The following is an 8,255-nucleotide window of genomic DNA, read 5'->3' on the forward strand; positions in this document are numbered from 1 at the left end:
AAACATAAAATCAAAAACTACTTGAAGAAAATATAAAAGAAAAATCTTCTTAATCTGGTTTAGGCAAGAATTTGTCAAAACTAAGATACCTTTAATAGTCAAAATAAAAAAAATGAGACTTGAAAAAAAATTAAAATCTTTTGCTCTTTAAAATACATTAAAGGGGTTGGCATGATGGCTCAGTGGGTAAAGGCACTTGCTACCAAGCCTGACGACCTGAGTCTGTTCACCAGGAAGCACACAGTAGAAGGCAAGAAACAACTTCCACAAGGTGTTCTCTGACCTTCACACCTGTTCTGTGGCACCTGCGGTACACACACACACACACACACACACACACACACACACACACACACGCAATATGTCAAAAGTCAACAAAGAACCAAAATACATACAATGAGAAAATACATGCACCTTTTTTATTTGAAGCATGCTTCCTAGGAAAAACACTCCTAAGACTCATGGGTCATTGTCCGCACACTTAGTCCTAGGTCAGGGGCATTGGGTGACTGTGCAGAAAAAGGACACCATGACAGCACCCACTGGGTTTTGCTTACCACACAAAAGGAGCTCTAAGGAAGTTCAATTTCAAGCCACAAAAGCTACATCTATGACATAAATAGCATTCAAAAACATGATGGTCCTCAAGAATGCCAACTCTTAAAAGTCAGTAAGAACATACAGCATACTGAACAATATGGGCAAAAACTGCATCAAGTTCATCAGTAAAGGATATATAAAAATGGCAGATAAGCATCAGAAAAAACTGCCTAGACTAGTTATTTCCAGCCTATATAGCTATGCTATCAGCTACATCTAAAGTCTTACAGTGTTGACCTCCCAAGCATCTTTTCGGGAATCGCCTGGCATACATAGAGCACATGAATATGAGGCCAAAGGAAGAAAGGAAAGATGTGAGCTACACTGTCTGGGAGCTCCGATACACAACTAGGGAAGGGATGAGACAACAGCAGAGTGGTCCAGACTAGACAGGAGTGATAGGAGGAAGGAAGGAAGGTGGTATCAGGAGGCTCCCTGAGAGATGCCAAAGCTTAATGCTGTCAGTGACCAGAGTAGTTCCCACTATGTTCTACCTCCTAAAGCCTCCACTCCATTTCCCATACCACCACACTATGGACCAAGCTTCCAACACTGGAAGGCTTGGGAGTGGAGGAACGATGACACACAAACCAAATCCAAAACCACAGCAACAAACTAGAAAAATCCACAATTAGTAGTATCCTGAATGATGGACCTCTCGGTTCCATAGCTTAAAACACTTTAAAAGAAATGTGCCACAAAAGCTACACCTTAGAAAATATAGATGACTGCATATTCCGTGCACTATTTAATTGTGTGCATGTGTGTTGGAGGGCACATCTGTATGTGAGAGTGTGCATAACATGTAGAGGCCAGAAAACAACCTTGGGTGTCATTCCTCAGGCACTATCTACCTTGTTTTCTGAGACACCTTCTCTCATTGGCTTTGAGTTGCCAAATTACTGTAGGTTAGGTTGGCCAGCCAGTGAGCCCATCTCTGCTTCTCCAGCAATGGGACTATAACCATATATCACCAGGCCCGGCTTTTTGACATGGGTCTTGAGCTTGAATTCAGGTCTGCTTGCTTGCGAGGCAATAACTTTACCAAATACGTTATCTCCCCAGTTCCTAGGTGGTTTATGAGTGAAGAAAGGAAGTGGAGGAGAAGATGAAGTGGCAGGACTTGAGGTCTCAGCCATGGCTAGTTCCATGCACCACAGGAGGGCTGGTGGTGGAGTTTGGTATGTTAATCTTCTGACCTGCTAGAGTCTTCAGAAGTAAGCAAGGATCACAACACTAGCTAGCTTAACCACTAGAGAGAGTACACTCTACTTTTGAGATGGAAACTGGAAGGGTCACAATAGAGGAGCCTCCAAGCTCCAGATCTTCAGATGTGAGCAAGGAACCTGAAGTAATTGTAGGAACCAGCAAAGTAAAAGGGGGTCATTGTGGAGGTGGGGAGCAGGATGAGAAGGGTGAGAGAGGGAATAATAGGGTACAAGTGATCTAATGGGAGGGATGAAAATATGGGGGGGGGCTGTAACTAGGGATGGGCAGGGAGTTAAATACAAATAGAGGGTAAAACAGCAGTAAAGATGTCTGAAAATCCCTAAGAAAGAATCTAATTAACTATCTACCTAAAATACCCATAATACACGAAAGTCAATGAATACACAGATAAATATAATTTAAATGAAATGTTCTCATCTTGGCTGGCAATACTCTCCTCAAAGATCATAGACTAACAAAGATCCCAGCATGAGGCATGAGAAGTCTTCTTTTGTGAAGCCCTCTTTTGAGCTGTTAGTCAGGGTTGTCTAAGAGACTCCCAAAACATTATAGGATATTGCCTTTGGTTATCCCCGAGAGGTGGAAGATAAATCCCTATTGCTGAAGACACCACACACTTCAGACACAGTGCCCTGGGAACCCAAGGTGGTTCTGAGTCAAATGCCTCCTCCATGAGTATTGGTTCTCAGGATACTAGAGGGCACCATGCAAGCTTCCAAAGGACGGAAGCAACCAGCAGTCCTACCCACCGATGACACCTAAGAACCACAATGACCAGCATAGTAAATAACCCTAACAATGTAGTAGTGGCACATGTGACTTGGTGGTAACCAACAGCTCTTTGGTGGGACTTAAGATCTGCTCAACAAGAGGGAAACCATGCCTTGTACTGGAAACCTAGCCAACTGATTTGTGGCTAGAGATGTCATGGACCATGGAGAAGAATCTACAACCACCACTTTACTAAGCCAATATAATCTCTAACTACATTCTAAATATTTATCCTGATATAAACCCACAGATAAATCTAGTTCTCACCCCTCTTCATCAAGGAAACTTCTCCTTGCAATTGATAAAAACCATTACAGAAAAATAACAAACCAAAATCACAACCAAAATGCAGAAGTTTTGGAACCAAGTCCCAACTGATACATCTACAACACAACCCTTGCACCTAAGGCTCAGGGATCACTGTAGAAAAGGCAGGTATAAAGACCATCGTAGCCAGAAGAACAGGAAGTCTGCTGTGAGATCATGTCTCCTAGAAATGCCAGGTAATCTACACCCATGAAGTATCACCAGCATGGCTGCCTAACAATGACCCGAATGAATACCGACAGACGTTCTGATGTGCATGGGGAAAGCTCAGGAGGCCTCAACCTTGAAATGGACAGCCCTGAAAGATACAAGGTTGCGGGAGGTCCTTCCGCTCCTCCAGCCTATAGCCTCTGAAATACCAGCCCATTGGGGCGTGGTCTCTCTCCCTTTAAAAAAGCGGCCACTTCCTTCTCCTCTCTCTTCACTTCCTGCTCCACTGGCGACTAGACTCCCTTCCTGGTTGCGCAGAGGGCTGACGGTGATCTGTAAGTTTTTTCCCCTTTAAATAAATACCACCCTATTAATCATAATTCCAAACTGCTGTGGCATTGTTTGTGACTTACGCCTTCAATTGGCGCCCAATGTGGGGCACGAACCCACGACCCTGAGATTAAGAGTCTGACTTGAAATGGACAGCCCTGAAAGATACATCTTGTCTGAACAGATGTATATATAAACAATTAAACAATTAAAGAAAAAGAGGACATGAATTTAAAAGAGAACAAGGCAGGTACATGAGAGAGTTTAGAGGGAGAAAAGGAAAGGTGAAAATAACATAAATAATAATTTAAAAAAACTGTTTTTAAAACTGTAGCCATTCTTCCTCATGTGGAGGCATGGCTTTAAGTCACTTGAGAATTTAACACATTAAACAAGCATCAGCAGTGGAAATTCAATGGCAAGGACACATCACTGTTGATCCTGCATGACCCTTTCAATGCTGGAAGTAGCTGCCCATTGCAGTGTGCCTCTAGCTTTTAATCAGGTCATAGTGCTGGTTTTACTTTTACAAGTTGGGTCTTATGTTGTATTATTTGCAATTCTCTTTTCTTGGGCCATTCATGGGATTGTATAACTATCTGCATTACTTGATTTCAGAAAATTTTCACCACTCTTTGAACAAATGCTATAGCCAGGTCCAGCCCTGCTCAAATCTCCTCCTCAACTAACTTTGTCTCTATGACTTTGCAGAGAACAAGGCTTGTGCACTAGTGACATGAAACCAGTGACCACTGTATGTGGTCATGTGACATTACCTGACTAGTGCCCTAACTAACTGTAGCTTGGCCCACTTATATATCCTCTATGCCAACTCAAACTCAAGGCACCTTGTCATACAGTATGTTTCTGATATTTGCATTACAAACACAGAGGTAAATCCATAAAATCAAGGGGGATAGAACTGCTCCTTAGAAACCTAACTTCTGACTATGTTTCTGTCTTGCCTTGTTGGTGGGGTAATGTGGCCCCAGGTTTCATGGCAGCTCCTTGCTTCTTTAAGAGCGCCATAAATCTGGTGCATGTATTTTACAATACATGGTCATTCAAGCTAGTGTGTGCATGCATGTAGGCTATCTTATCTGGTGTTTTGTCAGCTGGGATCAAATTGTTCTTGTCTTCTGTCATTGCTGTTTGCCGAACTGAACATTTGAGCTGTGAAAGGCACCTGATACATCTGTCCCCAGTCATCACCTTCAGTGACCACTAATTAGTTACACGCCATCCATGTACATACCTCGTGCTCTGCTTCCTATCAGTAGGTCTCACTTAACTGACTCTTCCTCACAACAGGCCTTTGAGATTCAGAGGCTCAGAGTAGAAAGGACTTTCCCAGGGGTACATAGATAACAGCTGATTTGGGTGTGAGCTAGGGTATATCTAATTCCAAAGCCTATTTGCATTCTTGAAGTTACGACTGTCTGCCACAGAGCAGCCCCATACTATGATCTGATGACCCAACATCCAATGGGACCAGACTCTGCCTCACTGCTTATAAGAGTCAAGATGGGGCTGTCAACGCAACCTTCTCACCCACAGGCAAATGACCAGACAGAAACCAGAAGCAGTGGCCAAGATGGCTGCCATGATGATAGGACCCATGGCCACAGCTGCATGTGTCAAACTGTGCCAATCAGTCCCTTGGAACAAGCTGGCTTGTGTCACCAGTCACACCATGCGCATCAAAGAGGTGACATGACTGATGGAGGGGGTTTCCAATATCTCCTGTCTATATGCAGAATTAGTTATAAACACAATGGAAAATTTTATTGGAAAAAAAAAATCTCATTTGCCTTTAACATGAGACATTCAACTTGGTGCGTAAGAAAATATTTAAAAAGCCTTTCCTGAAGTGAAAAGAATACAAGTAGATCCTGGCCGATGAAATGTTAATGGCTTTTCCGTAAGTATTAATCTATTGGACAGACGCTGAGAATGACAGCTGCAGACAAATGAACGCTACCCGTCATGATTCACATGTCCTGCTGCTGCTTGATTCTGTGTAAAGGATTAAACCAAACCTCAGATCCCCAAGAGAAGCACATCAGACTAAATAGGCAGCAGTAGAAAAAAATATTTTTATGAACACATTTTTATATATAATATAAAGCACAAGGGAACTGTGGATTCTTTTCCCACACCTTCTCTGAAGATTAGCTCTCTCCATTAGGGAAAGAGACCCATTTAAACTCCATTTTTCCCCTAACTAAACTAAACTACAGACTCAGAGACCCTAGGAAATCAATACCCCATTTTGTAAATGTGAACATTCTAGATTTCAAGAGGTTAAATGACTTGTTGAGTGATTTATAGTCATAAAAACAAACGCTATCAATATTCCAACTCAGTGGGGAGGGGTCTGACCTGAAATGAGAGGACCTGGGCCCCACTTCTCAGTCAGCCGTGAATGAGTCTGTAAAACCTCAATGTTGGATTAGCTGGTTTTGAACAGTCCTTCGCCCCTTGAAGGGGCTCTCATTCTCCGTCCTGAGCACTGGTTACTTACTGTCAGTTGTCTTTATAAACTCAGCCACTCAGAGAGTGGGCCTGGAGAGATGGCTCAGTTACTAAAGTACTCTCGCCTTGCAGAAGGACCCGAAATTTATCCCTAGACCCATGTTAAAATAAAAGAGCCAGGTCCGGTCAAGTGTGCCTGTAATCCCAGTGCCAGGGAGGAGGAGCCAGATGGATCCCTGGGCTAGCGAGCCTGGCAGCCCAGTACACTCCACATGTGCACACTGCTTCCTCTGCAAAATGGAGACTGCAGCCATACATACTGCACATGGCCATGCCAATGACATTAAATAACACTTTGCTATTTAACAGTTTGGTATCTGGGTGCTCAGTGTATGGAATCTGCCTTTTATAACAACAAAAAGAACCCACTGCTGGTATCAGAGACTGTAGGAAATTTCCTTCTGTGGGCAAGCACAGCCCATGTGGTGGCAAGATCTCCTTGCCTAGGGCTATGCATCTGGCTTTAAACAAAGAAAGAAAAAAAAACCTTTCCCATTCTCTCCCCGAGAATGGGAGTCTATCACTTTGTGCTTGCTTATAATGTAGGTCTTCTAGAAAGCTCCTCAAGGGGGACCAACCTACATGCCAGGAACATTTCTACTTCTTCCTTCTTTCTCTCTCTGCCCGGGACTTCTGTAGCCCACTGTGATCACCAGGGTAGGGTATACTTCCAAAGACTTGGTCTGTGGGCCAGTAAAAAACACCAGCAACCACCCACCTCCTGGTCTCTTATACCACGATCAAAACTCAATTCCTAACTAGGGCAAACATTGCTCTTTTTCTGTCTGTCACATGTATTTATAAGACTGCCTAGCCAGCCACTTCCCCTTGACCACTTAGGAGTACCAAGAAAGGCATTCCCTTTAGATTTCTGCAAAAATGTCCGAACTGTATCCAAAGGCCTTGCTACTCACAGTGGAACCAACAGCAAATATTGGTGCCACAGTCTAGACCCATTCTGGACATACTGGGTCAGAAACGCATTTTAAGGGGATCCCCAGTGATTTCCAAATGCAGAGTCTGCTGCGGCTCTGGACTAACTTTCAAGTTCCGTTCTCTTTGTCCTGTAGTCCACACTGGCTTCCAATTTGTCATCTTCCCGATTCTGAGACCACAGGGGCAGGCCATCACAATATTTCCCTACCCTCTTAAACCCTGCTGGCAGAATAACCATGCTCATCACAGCTCTGCTCACACGCACCCCTCTTCTGCTCCGGCACCATCTGAGATCCCGTTTCCGTCACAGGCCAAGTTCTGACTCTCTGTGCTGGTGATCTTAGGAATGCCCACCAAGAGGCCCATTATGCATGTAGAGTGTTTCTAAATGCGTATATCTGAAAAACAATACAGCCTTTGGTTCTGGTTTTACCATGCTACGCAATGAGGAGAGTGATATAAGCACACACACTCACATACACAATATTTAGGGATGAGTTAGATGGACAGGATTTCTGAGAAGAAATAAAAACAGATGATGGGAAACAGTAAAGTGCCAGGAAGTAAATGAACAGAAGCCAGTGACAGAAAGGTAGCCAGGCTGCTCCAAAAGCCTTAAGAATAGTCTGTTTGTGAAGCTGGTGCAGACGCAGGCAGACAGACAGTGAGCCCAGCAGGATCAAAGGTGTTTAAGGACAAGACCATGCCACTGGCCATTTCAGACTAACCGAGGAAATGGATAGCCCAGGAAACTCAAGGAAAACGCCTAGTTTCTTTCTGTGGTACATGTTTGGCTGAGGTTCCACTTAAGAGTTAGAAAGCAAGCATGCTTGAGGATCCCTGAAAGTCCAGTCCTCAAAATGGGACTAAGTAAAATTAAGAGCCTAGCTGGGCCACTTCCTGCCTCTGGACTCCTTTGCCCTCTAAACCTAGGCTTCCTGGGGGTGCCTGATGGGTTTTGGAACAGAAGCAACTTTGCAGTTGTTGCTGGGCGTGGGGGTGGCAGGGGATGCTCGTCCCCCGCGGGCTGCCGCCCACATCAGGCTTCACCTGGGTATCCGTGTTCTGTGATAACCCGCTATGTTGCTGTCCATCATTACCACCTTTCCAGAAGAAGGTTCATTCCAGACATCCCTGTCTCCTCTTCCCCCAGGCCTCCCAGATCCTGCCACCCCAAGCCACCGTGTCCCCGGCTCCCGGCCACAGTGACCCCAGCACTGGCGCCTGACGCCACCTCCGCCGGACCCCCGTTTACCTGGGGCCAAACGCGACTTGTCGCCACCTCGCGTCCTGGGCCCTGCCTCCCCTCCCGGCTGTCGCAACGGCGCCCCCAGCCCAGCCAGGCCCGGTGCGGCGCGGGATGCCTCGGCGGGACT

The sequence above is a fragment of the Microtus ochrogaster genome, unplaced genomic scaffold, assembly GCF_000317375.1.
Source record: "Microtus ochrogaster isolate Prairie Vole_2 unplaced genomic scaffold, MicOch1.0 UNK1, whole genome shotgun sequence".
NCBI lineage: Eukaryota > Metazoa > Chordata > Mammalia > Rodentia > Cricetidae > Microtus > Microtus ochrogaster.